Genomic DNA, 19,407 nt, shown 5'->3' on the forward strand with positions numbered 1-19,407 from the left:
TTTATGTTTTATGCAAAACAGTTGCATAAAATCAATTAGCCTTTGCACTGTAAGACATTACAAACTAGCGCATTATTTCTGCCTCACAATCCATTTATTTCCCAAGCCTATAAAAAATATTTTCAGTATACAATGAAAGAAACAATATTCCTTCAGAAAAGTTCTGAGGTTGTCTCTGGGAACTTTCCAAGGTCAGGATTATGAGATAGCAAATTCATGATTCTCTGAATCATTACTCGTGTGTTTTCCTAACTTGAACTTACACAGATTTATGCTCATTTTACCATTAAAATGAAAAAAGACAAGACTATATGTATTGTGATTTATAGGACTTGCATTCTTACCCAGGATGAATACATATCCTTATATTTGAAACCTGAAAAATTAGCAATACTTCTTAAAGTATGGTAAAAAGTACAAAAGATTATTTTTCAAGGTTATATTTGGGTTGCTCTTCTCTAGCACAAGGGAAATATTTCAATCCAACTTCTGAAGACTCCTTATATTTTCTCTGTGTTTTAAAGTTTTTCTAAAATATCTTTATCAATTCTGCAATGAAACTGTTGAGATATAGAACCTCTCTGTCTGTCCTTCTCCCCCCGCGCTTTCTCTCTCTCTCTATCTCTCATAGACAATGACTATTCTTTCCCGGGGCAATTTCTATTTGGCAATAAATTCAGAGACATTTCCAAAGTCAAGAAGAATGAGGGGAGCTGGGGATTACAAAGTTATAAAATGCAGGTTGTCTTGTTAAAGCATAAAATGATTGCAGGAAATGTCACTCCAGGGGAACAGTGTCTTGCCACTGATTTTTGCTAATGGAAACATTTGATCGACTCCAAGGAGAATGTTGCTTCATGATTACTAGGGCAGTGCCATTATTCAAAATCTCAGTCTGATTTTAGCACTAAGGATGCAGTTTTAACGCCCAATGATACTGAGTTCTTTTCAGCAATAAATGACTCTTAAAAGATTCAGGAATATTGGTTAGAAAAAGTCCTACCCTTAAAGTTTAGATGGCAGGATATGAATCTTAAATTTTTTGTGAACTTGAAACAATGATTTAACTTTTCTGGGCTTGTCAGGATTGTGGAGTTCTCTCCTATTGATCCACCTAGATTTTCTAGTTGCCATCTGTCCAACAATTATTCATTGTTGGTTTATTGATTAATTCATTCAGCAAATATTTGTGTAGTGCTTTCCATTATATAAATGAATGCACAGCAGCTGTACCAAAGTTTTACTACTGACTTTGAGCTTCAGTTTAACTGATGGATCATAAAATTAGTTTCAACATGCTGCCAAATAACTTGATTTAACCCTAAAGTAGGGACTCTAGAGCTCAACTAGAAAGACATCTTGTTCTTTGCCAAGATTATAGACTTACAGTTCATTAGAATAGTGAGCCTCCTTCGAATAGTTTATAGATTTTTTTTTCTTTTTAAACGTATATTTTATGTTACCAATTCTATGGTATTTGTTAGCACTTTAATAAAAACTGTGTCCCATTTTTGATGGAAAGCATCTTACCTTATTTATTTGGCATACTGGTATTCATTAATTTCCCAACATTTCCTCTAATTTACCAGGTAAAAAGTGCTGTGCACAGTGCTCAGGAGCAGCATGATATATCCGACATGATCTCTCATTTTCTTTTTTTTTTAAGCAAGTACTGAGCACCTACTATGTTTTATTCTGGCCCTTGAGAGACACAGGCTACCTGAGATAAAGTCTATATATTTAGAATCTAACAGTATTAAAAGAAGAACCAAGGTGTTAAGGCCAAGTACCATTAATACAAGGAATAATGTCCGTTTATAATAGGGGAGCACAAGAAGTAAAGGAAATTCTTTCAAAATTAAAGAAAAACATTTATTATAAAATTATTTATGTATTTATTTGACACACCTCACGCATTTCAGTCAAATGTAACCAGTCTAAATAATTGAACATTTATGCAACAAAAAACAGACTATTCTGTGTTTCTAAATATGGACCTGTCCTGCAATAGTCTAATAATAATATATTCTAAACTAAATAACAGTATCCAGTGTCAATTTATAAATCAAATAAATGAGCATATTTGCTGTCAGTTTAGAAAAATATATATACAGCTTTGTTGCTCATTTGCCACAGGAAAACCACCTCAGAATTCTATGTTTTTAAATTATATTTTATTTGGGTTATAATAAACTACATAGTGACTTAAAGGAATGGAACAGAGGATGTCTTTGTTTGTTTGTTTTCATATGCTGGACATTAAAGAAATTTGCAAACATAGCCCCAGTGCATCCCGGATGTATTTGCAGATTTCAGGCTCTTATTCATTTATTTTAAAATGTTGCTTTGAAATCATCGCTAACATTTTTTGAACACTCGTCCTGTCCAGAGCTCTCTTTAAGTGTTTCCTAGGTTCCGTCTCATTTAATCCTGACAATCATTGCAGGAGGCTTTTTTTTTTCAAATGAGAAATCTGAGTTATGAGAAGGTTGAGCAACCTCTATAAACCAGAGTTTTGCTAAATTTCACAGTCTGAGACATTTCTTCCCTGGCAGATGAGTCACAAGATAATAAGTTGTGGAGGAATTACAAGTCTAAGTTTTTAACCAACTGAAGTTGTTGTACTGTGAAAATTGAACCAACTACTTTGTAGCCAGATCAGCATATTTCACAGTCACCTCTTTTTTGCTTTCTCTGCAGAATTCCACACATGGTTCTGCTTAATGTTAAGCTACGCATGGAAACCTGGTTTAATTGTAACTGAACTGACACTTTTTCCCCATTACTGCTACTACAGGAAGAAGTGACTTTATGTTAACTGAAATGCACAACTTATATTAGTGTATTATACCTGAATGTTACAAAGTTCTTAAGAAATTGACAGTGTTAAGTCCTGTTATTTGACTTATACTGGAATAGTGTAGGAGGTGGATTGTACTAAAATTGAGCAAGTGAAAAAATGAGATTAAAAAAAAATGCGCCAAACAGCCAATTCCTCTTTAATTGAACTATATCATGTAATATTGTTTATGTCATTGCATTATTCTAATTAAAATCAAAAGTGCTGTTACTACCACATGTAGTCCGTTTAGGTAAGTTTTTATAATATAGTTAGCATGTCATCATATTTAATATTTCTTAGAAATATGCTTGGTAGAAAAATGGCCACATACATGGAAATCATTTTATTTTTCTTTGTACAAATTTGCTGTCACATAATTTTACATCAGCAGTTAATACTGTTCTAAGCTTGAGAGAAGGCATTAAAACCATTATTTGGAATCTTAATTGAGGATCTGGGTACTAAAAACACATTTGGGTAGGTGTAATCTATTTAAGAAAACACAAGTCACATATTCCTCTGAAGCTACTTTTTTAAAATGTTGAAAATATTAAGAAGTTGGAGATGATAACTAAGAATATTGCCTGCACGCGAATAACCTTGGCATTATAAAGTGAAACTAAGTGGATCCAAATAATTTAGTGAATATTTGGACCTCCTATACTAATTTTCTACTTTAAAAATGTCCATATTGAAATTACTCAAAGCTGAAAAGGGGACAGTTGCTTGAGCTGAGAAGAGTTATCTACTTATCTAACTAGATGCACATGTAACTTCATATGTGGAAAATTTATTACTAAAAGTATGTAGCCAGTTTTATCATCTTTATCATTCTATTATTATACATTGCTAGTTGAGACATTAAAGATGTTTGATAATCATATTCCTCAGTTTTCTTCTTCTTCTTCTTCCTCTTTTTTTTTTTTGGTGGGGGTGGGAGGGGAGATAGGGTCTCGCTCTGTCATCCAGGCTGGAGTGCAGTGGCACAATCATGGCTCACTGCAGCCTGGAACTCCCAGGCTCAAATGATCCTGCATCAGCCTCCTGAGGAGCTGGAACTAAAGGCAACTGTCACCACACTCAGTTCATTTTTTTTTTTCTGTTATTTGTACAGATGGGGCTTCCATGTGTTGCCCAAGCTGGACTCAAACTCCTGGGCTCAAGTGATCCTCCCCGCTTGGCCTCCCAAAGTGCTGGGATTACAGGCATGAGCGATTATGCCCAGCTATATTCTTCAGTTTTTACCAGGGAAAAGGTTATGTTGTTTCAAAAAACAAAATCATCCATAGAATAAATAGGAAGCAAAATAATTTGTCAGATACTAAACTAAATTCCCCTAATCAAAGGTGAGACCCTCTGTCCCTAGCTCCCTGGATTTAGGGAAGGAAAAAAGGGATTGTACACTTTGAGTAGGTACCAAGACCAAGAACATGGGAGTAAATAGTATATCGCTGAATCCTGTATGCTGGAGGATGCTGCCTCCTCTTGGAGACTTCTTCCCATGGAGAACCATATATTCGATTTATCTTCTACATCATTCCAGTCTCTGAGATATTTGCCTGAGAACTAACCTCACTTAATTTATGCAGTCTTATAATTTTATCTACCATGTTCAGTTTTGGCTTTTTGTTAGCTCTGGCTACCACTGATTTGATTGGCAGATGAGAATGTACTGATTATCTGCAGAGATGATTGCTTTACGAATCCAGTAGATGAAGATTTATATCGATGATTGATTATTGGCAATGGTCATTTGGTGCTGGCAGCCAATTGAGCTATAGGGTTTTTATTTCCCTCTTTTAATGTGTGTATATCAGTGTATGAACACATAGACGCAGCATTCAAACTAATATAATCTGTGATAAATATCTCCTTCCAGTTTTCAGGAAATATTTTTGAGAGTGGACATGGATATAATAGGATGAGTTAACCATGCTCAGTAGTTCTCAGCACACACTTGTCAGTAGCCTGTGCAAGGCTTCCTCTCCTGCTTGACTGATTTCCTTTTCTCCTCCTTTTCCACACACATCCTTATCCTCTCATGAACAATGTTTCTAAAATGTTGGTATATATATTTTTCTTGTTATGTATAATTGCTTAACTTTTTGTTTGTGTACATGCATTTCTTATTCATATACGTTGTATTATACAATAGATCTTACCTGATTTTTAAAAATTTTCTTGCCCTATGGCTTTAAGATCTATTCATGTTATGATGTGAACCTCTAGTATATTTCTCCCAGCAAACTTTTTAATGATAACCATCCAAGTAGTTATTTATCTTGTTGCGCATCAAAATATCTTATGGAAATTTTTGCTTATTTGTTTTTGTTTTGTTGTAAGACATATATACTAGATGCCACTCCCAGAAAACTCTCATTTGGAGATCTAGAGTACCAGCAAGTTTTAAACCTTTGTAATATTGGGGTTCAGTCAAGATTGAGAATCAAAAGTAGGTTCCAGCTCTACACAATTCCTTATATTTCAACTTATACCCTTTATGTTATAAATCCCAACAATTCAATTAAACTTGTTGCTTGAAGAGTATCAGTGTCCAATTAATGCTACTGTTTTAAAATAATAGGTTCACTGGAACCTTCTGCAGGATCTGATATTAATTTGTGACTCCTCCCACTTAAAAGGTTATCTTAGTTTGCCTCTTCACTTTCCCCAATGTCTGAAATATGGACTTGGGTACGAGCAGTGATTTTTGTTGTCGTCGTCTTTTGTTTTTAAAATGTTATCTTAGGCTGGCCGGGCGTGGTTGCTCACACCTGCAATCCCAGCACTTTGGGAGGCCAAGGTGGGGAGATAACTTGAGGTCAGTATTTCAAGGCCAGCCTGGCCAACATGGTGAAACTCCTTCTCTACTAAAAATACAAAAATTAGCTGGATGTAGTGGCAGGTGCCTGTAATCCCAGCTACTTGGGAGGCTGAGGAAGCTACTTGGGAGGCTGAGGTTACAGTGAGCCAAGATTGCACCACTGCACTCCAGCTGGGGAGACAGAGGGAGACTCTGTCTCAAAAACAAAAACAAAAACAAAACTAAAGAAGTAGAGTGCCACATACACTCTGGGGACTGTTGTGGGGTGGGGGGAGGGGGGAGGGATAGCATTAGGAGATATACCTAATGCTAAATGGCGAGTTAATGGGTGCAGCACACCAGCATGGCACATGTATACATATGTAACTAACCTGCACATTGTGCACATGTACCCTAAAACTTAAAGTATAATAATAATAATAATAATAATAAAAAGAAGTAGAGTGAAGAAACAGAAGGTGATCAATGGAAGCAAGAAAGCCAGTGAAGTTTACATTATTGAAGTATATACCATCATGAACAACTATTACTCAATCCTGTTTTTGACCTAGGGAACCATGGAAAGTGCTCCACAAAAATGTTCTGGCAAATGATCAGAATGTGGGCATTTATCCAGTAACTTCTGCAGCTCTTTGGTTGAGGATTTACCCTCTACCCCACCCCAGGTGTTAAGTGAGCTCCCCTTCCCCTGTACTGTCAGGCTGTGCCTATGCAACCAGATGAGCAGTCACTCGACATTGGAGAAAGCCTAAAAGCTGCCACAGGGTTCCTTGAGATGGGATTCTGGAAGTTTGCAAAGTGCTGTCCCCCACTGCTATGCTGAAACTAGCTGGGCCAAGGGAATGTATTGTGGACCTCAAGTAGTGTCTGCTTCCAATGACTTTCTCTTACTATCCTATTCTTCTTTGTTCTTTTTTTTCTTCCTGCCTGAAAATAAAAATATGTTCACATACTGTGTAAAAATCGAACACTAGGCAAGACAAGATCCTTTCCCATTCATAACCACTTGATTTAATGGGAAAGGCAGATCATTCAATCCAAAATGGTAGTGGAAGAGATATGCAATTGGAACAACTAAGACTGTTTTTGCAAAATCACCTTAGGAAAGTCAGAGAAGGCTAAGTGGGAAGGGCTAATCCCTGAGGTGCATCTTAAATAATGTTTACAAGAAAGTCCATGACAGAAAACAACCTGTTTCATTATCATGCACTCCAATTATTTTCCTTCCATCTGCTTGCAGAAATAAATTATTCTGTTCTTGGCCTTCTCTCTTTACACATATTCTCATTGTCATTATGTATAATTTACCTTCTTTATTTGAGTGATTATTTGATTAATGTTGGGCTCCACAATTGACCAGAGGCCATTAGAACAGAAATATCTGTTTCCATTTATCTTCCTTGAATCCCAAATCCTAACACAATGCCTGACATATAGATAAATAAACAAACAGATGAAATGATAGAGTCCCAATATTGATATTTAAGAGTCCAATGCTTTAGCAATCCCTTTAATATAAACTTAATGTATGGCTTTAGGAAGGTCATTTTTCTTTCATGGGCCTCAGTCTTCTCAGTTGGTTATTGCATTTAGAGTCCTAAAATGGACCTTCTAGTTGAGTCTTTAATGACTCAAAATACCATGAAAATAACTTTGGTATTTTTGTTTTTCAATAAATCAGTAATAGCCATTCTTTGTTGACGCATTTGCCTTGGAAAAGAATCAACCATTTTTACATAGCCATGGCATTTACTTCCTCAGACTGTGGCTCACATCTACACAGGTCCAAACCCTTACCTCTCTTAACCCTTTACATACAGTGCACTTTTATATAATCTTATGCTAGAAAGAGAAGTGTTTATTATTTGAATATCAAACAACATAGACATGAACATGCTTCCATTTGGAAAATCGTCTTGGTTCTATTGTCTGAAATATCCACCAAGTAGATCTGTAACCAGGGAATATTTGAAGCTACTGTATATTTTGTTCTTTATTTTTAAAAAGAGTGTTTTTTTTTTTTTAATAAAGCACGTGGAATTGCTATGTTAATATAAATCAGGTAATGACAGAGTTGATTTGTAGTGTCGGGTCAGCCCCCATTATCTGAAAGATCCATAGAGTCTCAGATGTGTCACTAAGTCATATAGTCTTTGGAGAGTTGGGGCAAAAACAGAGATCTGGTAAATTCACTGTGAAACATGGTTGCCATAGACAATCATGGCATGTTTCTAAAAGTAGAATAAATCCTCATTGGTAGAAAGTCACAAGATGATGGCCCAAATAGTCTTATTTCATGCATCCAGGCCTCTTGTTACCCTCTTGTGTACCCAACTACAAAGTCAGGAGAGAGGTCACACATTCACAATGGATGTGCCTCCTCATATATAGAAGGATACACACGACCCTACTGGGTATGCATCCACAACTGCAGAGAAGAGAATACACTCTGAGAAAAACTATCTAGTGGCTAAACATTTCCTTCAAACTTTCTGAGTTGTCAGTAGAACACAATGTCCCGTGCTGAAAATTATGTCAGCCTTTCCCCCCAGAAATCACTCCATAAAAATTTAACTCTGCGCCATTTCAAATTCATCTGAGAAAAAGAGAGATAAAGTATCCTTAAATCAAAGAGATTTATGTATTCCAATAAAGCTGCAAGATTTTGTTTTGATAGCAATAATGCAAAAGCCCACAAATTAAATGCTCTTGAGGAATGATTATGGCTACAGGAGTTATTTTGTTTTTATCAGGATTGAATAGCTGTGTAAGTTGTCTCTTACAGTTGTACAGATTGCAGTTGTATTGATAAGTGGCTTATGAGAAATGGTGTTGAATGAGGAGGAAAGTGTAATTTACTTTTAATTTGATTTCATTTGGTAAACCTGACTTTACAGCTTGCGTTGTACTTGTTTATTATTCACCATCCATGATACAAAGTAACCTGCCACCAGGGACATCAATTATGACCCCCCACCTCCCTACCCAATGAAGATTGCTGTCATCAGAAGGAATGCCACGCTGTCTGCCCATGCGTCAGTGATGAGTCAATGTAAAATTTCCTCTGACCTCAAAGGGAATTTCTGCTTCTTCTCTCTCCCATTGCCAGAGGGTCCTTTACTTGGCTTCACTAAAGAGCCACAGAGGCAGAATAGACTGATCAAGTAATCTGGAGGACAGTCAAGATAAATTAGATGCTTAATTTATATGCCAGGCTTTGCAGACAGACTAATTACACAAAGACAGTTTGATAAAGTAATATAAGACTCTGCACATATTAGCCAGAGCCTGCTTCCGTGAAATTGTTGCTGATATATGTGCTATGGGCTTTGAGATTTCATATGTGCAATTGTTCAGCGGGCACTATGAAACACATTCTTTAAAGGTATTAAAACTGGGTGCTATCTGCCAATCTTTTCTAATTTTATGCTGCCACTAAGAGACTATTCTTCCTTGGCTTTGTGATTTTATAGCACTCATTGAGATGAATGTGAAACAGTTAAACAGGAAATCTGAAGATACGATGGTCAAGAAAGACACTGGAAATGAAGCACAGGCAATTTTCATGGACCCAGTCACTAAAATATTGGTGAAATGGGCCTTTTGAAGAATCACGCTGGATCTAAAGCTCTTGCCTTCTCTTGAGAATTCAATCTATCTGAGTGACCAGAGACACAGAATACAAGATAGGAGCTGAAACACGCCGACAGAACAAGAGAAACCTTTGGCTGCTAATGTTATATTGCAAGATCACAGGATCAAGGACAGACTTTATATTCCAGAACTTTGTGTTTGTGGACAGTGGCTAATAGGGGCAGCCAATAGCTCATGTTCTTGGAATAGCTTTGAACACTATAATTGAAATGTAAGCTTCACCTAATTGCATAAGAGAGGCCAAGAATTGACTGCATTTAGTATAAATACTAACGGAAAGAAAAGGACATTTTAAAGTGAAGGGTGTGAGAGATGAGATAATTGGGAGAAGAAAAGAGTTTTAGGTAATTGAATGAGAAGTTTGAGGATATTAGTAGAGCCAGAAGAGAAACAGCTCTCACAATTACAGGAAGGTAAAATTTTTTAGAAGTTCCCAGATATGAGAAGATAGCATCAGAATCACACACACACAGACACACACACACAAGAAAAGTATTCATTTATTCCCAGAGAAGGATATTTAAAGCAAATACACATATAAAATAAACAAAAAATGTGTCCAAAAAGTCATTGCGGCAACGTACTAGGACACAGAATTTCTAGATGGGATAAGCACTGCCTATAGCAAAGTCAGACCTGAATAAATTTCCTCTGATTGTTCTGCATGTTACGCTTCCAGTATAGTGGCTGCTCCCAGGTGAATGATGGTGCAGAGGTCATGGATATCTGGGCCATCATATGCATTCATTCCTTTTCCTAGTTAGTTTTTAAGAGACACTTTCATCCCTACCTGAACTTTGGTTCGGAAACCTCATAGGGTCAGAATCTTGTTTTCTGACTTTGAGTTAAGGGCTACCTTGGGGCTTCATAGAAGTTTTGACATTAAAAGGCCTCAATGTAGCTTCTCTAGAATTTCTGAAGAAAGTTTCAATTAATGATTTATAATTTCTCAAGGGAATGTGTTAAGTTCCTGGACATCTAAAATCAGCTTCAAAAAAATTCATGTTCAACCCATGATTTAGCCTTTCCATAGTGTTAGAGTACCTAATATCTCCTCTTTGATCTGTAGAATGATCAAGAAAATAATTGTGGCTACGGACAAGTGCCTTTACATCCCTAAACTCCATGATACTTGGTTTGCCAACAGAGTTTCCTTGGCAACATGCTTCAGTTATGTGTTACGCTCTCTAATTCCTCCTCTGACTCAATTTATATCAGCATGAACTTGCTTTAACAACAACAACAACAGCAACAACAACAACACCACAATCCTATATTGAAATTCTTTACTGAATCATAAACTGCTGATTACAAGTGCATGCTGGGAGGCAACATAGCATCCTCCATAAGTATAAAAGGTCTGTAAGTTCTGAAGGTAGACTTCCTCAGTTCTGTATTTTGCCAGAATGTAATCTTAGACATGTTATTTTTAAACGTTCATATTATAATTTTTTGTCAGTTTATTTAATAATATAGCAATAATAATGCCTATGTCACTGGATTGCAAAGGGAATTAAATAGCATAATGTGTGCAAAAAGCTTAGTGGCATGCTTGGCACACAATTGGCATTTAACAAAATTTCAGCTGCTACAGACTTCTCACCAGACTAGAACACTTTTTTTTTCTAGAAACACATATGGATAATATTTCAAATGAAATAGAGAGTGAATTCTTTACAATCTCAAAAGTACAGTGCTCTCAGTTACACACAAAAAATGTATATTTCTGTTTAACAGATACACAGATGAAGATGACATCTATGGAATCTTTTCCTTGCAATTGATGCATTCTTTAGTCCAGTAATATCATCTCACTTTGTATCCAAGAGATTCTCTCTGTTCATGTAGAATTCAGGTAAGTCCCCTAAACTTCTTGGTTTTCCATCTGTGGAAAAATTGTGGTGGGAATATTTGTACACCAATGCTACTATTTTATGGCTTTCAGTTACCAGACCTATAAAAACCTCAGTTTTATCTGAAAAGTTAACTTTAATATAATGTTTCATCAGTTACTAAAATATCTTCATTCTTGGTTTATTTCCAAGTTTAATTTCTAGCCTAATGACATAGAAATGACTAATTCCTCTGGCACAAGAAAGTAATCAGTAAATTAAATATTCTTAATGCCTGTATTCCAAACTTAAAATTGCTTGTTGGAAGTAAGGATTGAATGGAGTATTTGATTACTATCTTGAATAAATTTATTAATTTATTCAAAACTCATTTGAGTGTCTATAATGTGCTAGATACATGTTAACTTCTAAAGAAAAAAGTATATGTTTTTTATTTGCTTTATAATTCATAAAGTGCTTTTGAGTGGCATTATCTATTTTAACATTTACAATAATCTGATAAGAAAGGTGAATGATCTCCCATTTTAAGATAAAGAGTTTGATTGTGGGAGATGCCAAGTGACTTTTACATCATCCTATAGTTAAGTACTGGACAGCAGGTGGAAACAGTCTATTAAAATTATATGTCCTTTCCAATGAAACTGTACTTATTCTAAAGTTTTGTATTTGTTTGTTTTACCACATAGTCAGGAAACATCCAGTTCAATACTTGTCTTTATCAAAACTTTTATCCTACGATAAATAAAATCTCCTTTCTTAGCCTGGGTCAGTTTTAGGATATACTGCATTTCTGAATGATGAACTAACACAGTGAAAAGCAATACATTATGCAGAGTCAGAGGGCCTGGAAAAATCAGCTGCTGTTGTTTTAGCTAATATATAATGATTTCAGGTTTTCTGACTAACGAAACAGAGAATGCCATGTTTCTCTCTAAATGGTGCAATTTCAGCTCTCAGGCTGGAACTTTATCAGAAATGCAGATTTAGAAAAACAAAGTGGTCTATGCATCTGCTCAGTAGAATGGGCTATATGAATGCTTGTGAATCTTTATTTTGGTAAACCTGATGATTTGAAAGCAGAGAGAATGATTAAGTTCCCATGATTAGTAAATAAGAGGTTTGGGACTCAAATCCATTTCTCTCTGGCTTCTAAACCACAACCCCTGCTCCTGTCTAATGGAGTCTTCTGAGTGTTCATCTTTTCATTATGGGAATGGGGAAGCTCCTTCTTCTCTGTAGCCTCAGTGCCAAGCATGTTATGGGTGTTCAGTAAATAGGTGCTGAATTGCCTGTGTGGATGAACTTTTCATCATAGCACCAAATACCTGCCTAAGTACTCCATTTTATGGGGCTGGAGGTTTTAAACTGGCCTAGCCAGGGACAGTTGCCTTGTCATGTTATTGAAATTACTTATTAACGCTGTTTATAATAGCCTCATCCAGAAAGTGATTGTTTCATGTCAGTGAACTCACAGCATCTGATGGTGTCTATTCCATTTTCACAGATGCACCTGTACCCACATGCACACAAACATGGCAAAATGATGTTGTCATTATCTGTTTTTTTAAAAAAATATTTACTTGTGATTAGCTTATTATAAGCTAAAATCTGGCCCCTGAAATTTCCATTATGTTTTCTGTCCTTTTTAGGGAGACAAACATGTCATTTAATTGTCTATATATCCATATATATAATCTCAATATTTATATTACAGTTCTTTGCAGCTATTGCCAATTAAATACAAGGCCACCAAGGTTATTTTTCTTCTAAAAATACTTTCCTTCAACCATCATGAGCACAACTAATACCATGACCAAGGACACTTTCTGTAAAATATCTCCATGGAATTTCAATGTCAGTGAAAAAAATATGTAGAAAAGAGAATTACCTTAAAGGCAAGTTAAATATTGAGACAACACATACCTTGGTATGTATAGTAATTGCAAAAAACAATTTGATGAACATTTAAAGTTCAAACTGCCTAGAATTTTTTTCCCAGTGAAAAGAATATTGCAATGCATTGTACATAAACAATGTATTGTAATTAAATATTATTCAATATAAAACTGTATATTTTAAAATATATGCTGTTATACCCAAATATATATGTTTATGTATATCTAATATATGTATATTAAAATTAATTTAACCCTCTATCTCCCAAAAAGATTTATCACAAAGTACATTTCAAGAGAGCAATGACATGTTTATATTTTGTTCACAGTTATACCTTCAATACCTCAAACATTACTGGCCATACAGTAGGTAATCAATAAATGTTTATTGACTTAATTACTAATGAAACTAATCCTAAGAATTTCTAATGGTTATAGCTTTATGCTAGGCATTAGCTTGCCAATGATAATTCGAAGATGAATTTGATCTGTTCACCATCTTTAAGGACCTACTAATGTGTTGATTTTTGTAAAAAAATATAGGGTAGGCATTATTTTCAATTAGTCCCATGTTCCAAAGTTGGAAGCCAAGGTTCCGTGAGACTGAGAGACTCGCTCAAGTTCAGCTATCTAACTGTGGCAGAGCCAAGGCTACAACAAATAATATCCATCAGAAATTTCTTTCAGAAATTGTTCTGCGTTCCAACAATTAAACTGCAAATGTTTAGAGTCAGGAAACTAAATGAGTAAACCTGAAGCAGCCCCTGAATGGACTCAGCCTCTGGCATGATTCTCAGTAAAAAAGCTAAAAGATACTTGGGGTGGTCCCAAGGAACTCAAACCTTTAACATGATTCATGAGCATAAGTAGAGCTCTTGGAGAAGGATTTTTCCCAGAGTCCCTAGAATTCCTGAAGCTATGGGTGGGAGACATGAGGGAAGTGCTGGGCCAGGGTTTTTAGCTGCGAAAGGCACTGGTTTTGAAGCCTAAAAAAAGGCCACATGGTTTTACTAATTTCTAGTGCTTTTTACAAAAATAGTTATTATGAGCATTGCATGTTGAGTTGTCACTTTGAACACCTGGCAGTTACAACAGTCTGGCTTTGTGTCCTAAAGGAAAGACATACCGATATACTACCAAAGATTGGAACAAGTAGCACTACATATTTCTTCCATAAGTACATACGTTAGTATATGTTAAGTGCATTACAAATGGACATGTCTTTAAATCATTTATTTCTAATTTTAGGACAATGTTTTCAAGAAACAATCTCAAATAAGGATAGACTTTTTTGAGAAAATGGTATATGTATTTTTTTCAAATAATGGAAAGAAGAAAATATTCAACATACAATGGCCTTAGGGTTGTATGATGTGTGTGTGTGTGTGTGTGTGAGTGTGTGTGTGTTTTCATTTTGTAACTATGTAACTACTACCTAAAATAGTTAATAGTTGTAAATGCAAAGCATTGCTTTCACAGTGATACTTTGCAGTGGAAAATTATTTCACTTGATAGGATTTAACTTTCTGAAGGTATTGTTTCTCAAATAGCATATTCCTGGGCTCCAAAAGGACATATTTCTAGCAGTCTGAGAAAATTATATTTTTCCCTTTGGAAAAGAGATGATTCATTACTCAAATTTAGGAAATACTGTTTATTATAAAGTGTAAAGCCAAGTATATAACATATGCATGTGTTAACACACACAAACTTACACAAAATCCTAAAAGAAAATAAAAATGTTAAATATTATTTTATTTTCAGAATATTTTTATTTTAATGAATGTATATTTTCTTTACATCAAAAACAAGCAAAAAAACAGTATAAATACCATAAAGCTGTATGAAATTTACCAGTTATTGAATAATGAAGTCCAAGTATGTCTTACTGAGTTTTATTCTCTTTTACTTAGAATCACTTTTAACTCAAAATTTTATACATCAGCTCTACAGCTATCAGGCCATTTTGTAGTTTACTAATTGGACAAGATCTATTGAGAACATTTTAGCATTTTTAAAATCTTTAAACATATGTTCAATAAAGTTACAATAATATTGCCTTTCTGATCAATTCTGGATTGTTTTAACACAGAAAAAGACATTTCCTGTAGTTTCAATAAAAGTGTATTATAAAATATAACTTATTAACTATATTACTATTAAGATTAATAATAATTATACTTATAGCCTGAGTAATGAATGAGTTTGATTCTCCACAGAGGAAAAGGATAAAAAGAAAGAGGTGCTTTTTAATCATTTAATTTGTTAGGGCGTTTTACTTGTGAGGTTGGTATTATTACCTCTATTTTTTAATAACAAAGTTAACACAGAGAAGGTAGCAACTTTAATGAAAGCTACGTAAGTTGTATATAGGTGAGAATGCCAGAATTTGGATTTGAACCTTTGGTCTCTACATACACTTTTTCACCATTCCTAGGCATTCCTGTCTCTTAAGTCCCCTTAAAGATGAAGCCAAGATTCTTACCTTGTTCCATGCAGCCCTTTATCTCTGCATGTCACATCTCACCCTCCCTTTACTGTCAGTTCCACTGAAACCAGCTTCCCCATGGTCAATCTGGAGACCCAAATTCACCTGGTACTTTTCTTTTCTTTCTTCAACTCAATTAAAAAATACTTCTACATTTTCTTCCTCGGGTTTACTGCTATGGACTACACACATCAGATGCTGAGAAATATGCAGTTAAGATACAGATATTCTGCAGTCATTTTCATCATCTGCTATTCTTCAAGTTACCATTTTAAATATGCTCTGAAGATGTTTTTAAAGTACAATCTAGGCCAGGCACGGTGGCTCATGCCTGTAATCCCAGCACTTCGGGGGGCCCAGGTGGGAGAATTACCTGAGCTCAGGAATTCAAGACCAGCCTGGGAAACACAGCGAAACCCCATCTTTACTAAAATACAAAAAATTAGCCAGGCGGGTCAGCAGGCGCCTGTAATCCCAGCTACTTGGGAGGCTGAAGCGGTAGAATCGCTTGAACCCGGGAGGCGGAGGTTACAGCAAGCCGAGATTGTGCCACTGCACTCCAGCCTGGGCGACAGAGTGAGACTCAGTCTCCAAAAAAAAAAAAAAGTACCATCTAAAACTTGAAAGAGGAGGTTCATAATTCTGAATGGCTATTAGAAAACACACACACGTGTGCACATGCACACACACACACACACACATCCCCCTTATATCTATTTCTATCTGTGCATGCTTGTATGTCCATATTTTGCCATCAGACTCATGGAGTTCAAAAGCAACACTGGCTTTCATTGAATGCCCCTATAGCAATATTAGCAAAGTGCTATTGCTGCTGGCTCAGTGCTTATTTAAATGGAATAGCGGGGCCATTTCTCCCCACGTTATGGGCTTCAGTGCACAGCAGAGAGCAGCTAAGGATTTCTTGGCACACATCTGAGTGACTCTCCACAGAGGTCACCTAAGGACACAAGAAATTGGAGGCCAGATAAGTATCCCTTTTGCATCTTCAAAGAGTGACCTTTCTAGGTGTGCTTAAAGGAATGGGATTTTTCTTCTACTGCCAAGGACAAGAATCTGGCCTAAGCTCAAATGTTAACAACAACAACAAAAAATCAATTCTAAGATGCCACTTCCTCATCAGAGCTTTCTAAGGTGGGAGCATTCATTGTCAGTGTGAATTCTGTACCAGGAAGAAAATCACCAGAACAACGGTGCTAAATTTGAACCAGGGCACTGTAGGAAGTGTGGGTGCAAGTGTGGACTTTGTACACAGATGGACCAAAATTTGTACCTGTTTACCTGAGTTCTACCTTCTAGCAGTGGTCTTTTGTGATCTGATGGACCCCAAGATAAGGATTTGAGAAAAGAGGTCCCAGGAAGTACCTTCTTACCTAGTAAGGGGGAGTGCTTAGTAGTGAGCCAGAGAGACTGGAAAGGATTAGTAGTTAACAAAGGATATTTTAATAAGCAGGTTACAGTTATGGGCAACTGAGCCTCAGTCCCATTGGGAAACTCTAAGAGACAGTATAGAACTTGCCTCAGAGTTGTCCCACCAGGTAGGCCAAGAAGCTAGGTGTTTTTCTTCTAAATTCCTTTAGTCATTACCTGAAGTTACTTCTGAGACTATTAACATCCTGGCACTCTAGGGGAGTAGCAGGAAGGCCCTATGAATATATATTGGAAACATGAGTGTGATAGGAATATGGGTGGGGCCCCTGCTTTTCTAGGTAGTGACTTAACTGCTCTTACCTTCATCTGTACATTGGGTGAATCATCAGTGATTTACAAAGTGTTATTAAACATCATCTGGAATTACATAAAGAAAATGTCTAACAATGCCCATTCCCAACAACTACACAAAGAAAAGCATAGCTATGTTTCACTTTTACGGGGTGGTTGACAAAGGGTCCATTTAAATATTCTTAGGACACTATAAGTTTTAATGCAGTTAACTTTCTGGGCCACATGATGAAAGTCCCTGTAAAATAATATTTGAAGTGCTTCTATCTAGGGATAGAGGTGCTTTATTTGAAGGTGAGGATGGGGTAAGAATGAATTATGAGCCCACTTACTAGGTAGCAAATGTGTATTAACTCCAGGGAAAGGAAAGGTCATATAGAAGGAGGGAGGAAGTGAATTAATTACAAAGTATCTTGTTAAATAATTGTAAGAACCAGAGAAAAGGCTAAAAGAATTATGGTTCCACATGCTGACTGTGGCCATGTCTACACTGAGCAAACAGGTCAACTTATTTAACCAGGAAAAGAAAGAAAACATGCAAAGAAGAGGAAACAGCCTGAAACAATGAAATTTTCAGGTTCTATCTTGGTGCGTGGACATCTAAATATATCAATTTACCTAGAAGAGTTATTTAGGCATTATGTTCAGTACCCTCTCTGAATATCTGTGCATGCAATGTCTGTTTAAGTTATCAATATGTGAAACTAGGATCTTTCCTTGGGTTTTATAGGAAAGGTATAATTACCTTTTCATGTATAACAAGAACAGTAAAATATACTATAACAAATAAAACCAATGCAAAATCATTTTAAGTCCATGTAAGGCTATTCTATTTGATATAATTAGGTAACTTAATTGCTCTTTTAGGACTATTTCAGATTCAAAGCTTAGTTTAAGCCTCATCTGAGATTTGAAATTTAACAGCATGCAGTTCTATGTGAGATACGTGAAAGCAGACAGAGAACTGGTTTGAAATTATGACTGTGTCCTTTACTAGACAGAAGACAATGACATAATCTCTGCAACCCTCAGTTTGCTGGGCTACATGGTGAGAGTAACAGTTCTTACGTTGGATGAAATATATGTGCCAGTCTAGAGTACTTCCTGGTGCTCATAGCATCATAACTCAGATATAATTCGTTTAATCAATGCTCCTATGGGATGTTTTCATAGTCCAATGCATGACATGTGGGACAGTTTCCACATATGAGCCAGGATGAACAAATTACTGTGTGACATGAATCTACAGAGTACACATGCTAGAGGTACCACATATATTCATTACTGGAGGTGCCACATATATTCAATTATTCACAATATTTGTCAATGACTATCAAATATGAGACCATTTAAGAACCTTAGAAAAAAAAAATACACAGAAGATCTAGCCACAGTTTACAAGTTGTTTGTTTTACTAGGGAATCCATTTATATAATTAGCTATATAATTAATTACAATAAAGTATTGCTAGGGATGTTTGAAAAAAATCAGGAATTAATAATTATGAGTAATATCTGCAGCTGACACTAAGGTAGGCAGTGAGGCATATGGAGGTAAGAACAAGAATCTGAAGACTGTGTGTTACAGCCCTACTTCTGTTACTATTAGAATGACTTTAGGCAAGACATTTAACCCCTATATGCTTTAAATGTCATCATCTATAATATGGAATCCTTATGGGCGGTACAATTTTTTTGGTGGGGGGAAACACAGGGTGAGTAATTAGAATGTTGTCTGATATGTGGCAGAGGCTAATTAAGTGTTGGCTTTTATTTTTATGTCTTAGATTTTATTTTATTTATTTATTTATTTTATTTTATTTTTTGAGACAGAGTCTTGCCCTGTCACTCAGGCTGGAGTGCAGTGGCGCGATCTCAGCTCACTGCAAGCTCCGCCTCCTGGGTTCATGCCATTCTCCTGCCTCAGCCTCCCAAGTAGCTGGGATTACAGGCGCCAGCCACCATGCCCAGCTCATTTTTTTTTGTTTTTGTATTGTTTGTAGAGACGGGGTTTCACCGCCTTAGCCAGGATGGTCTCAATCTCCTGACCTCCTTATCTGCCCGCCTCAGCCTCCCAAAGTGCTGGGATTACAGGCTTGAGCCACTGCACCC

This window comes from Pongo pygmaeus, chromosome 18 (genome assembly GCF_028885625.2).
Source record: "Pongo pygmaeus isolate AG05252 chromosome 18, NHGRI_mPonPyg2-v2.0_pri, whole genome shotgun sequence".
NCBI lineage: Eukaryota > Metazoa > Chordata > Mammalia > Primates > Hominidae > Pongo > Pongo pygmaeus.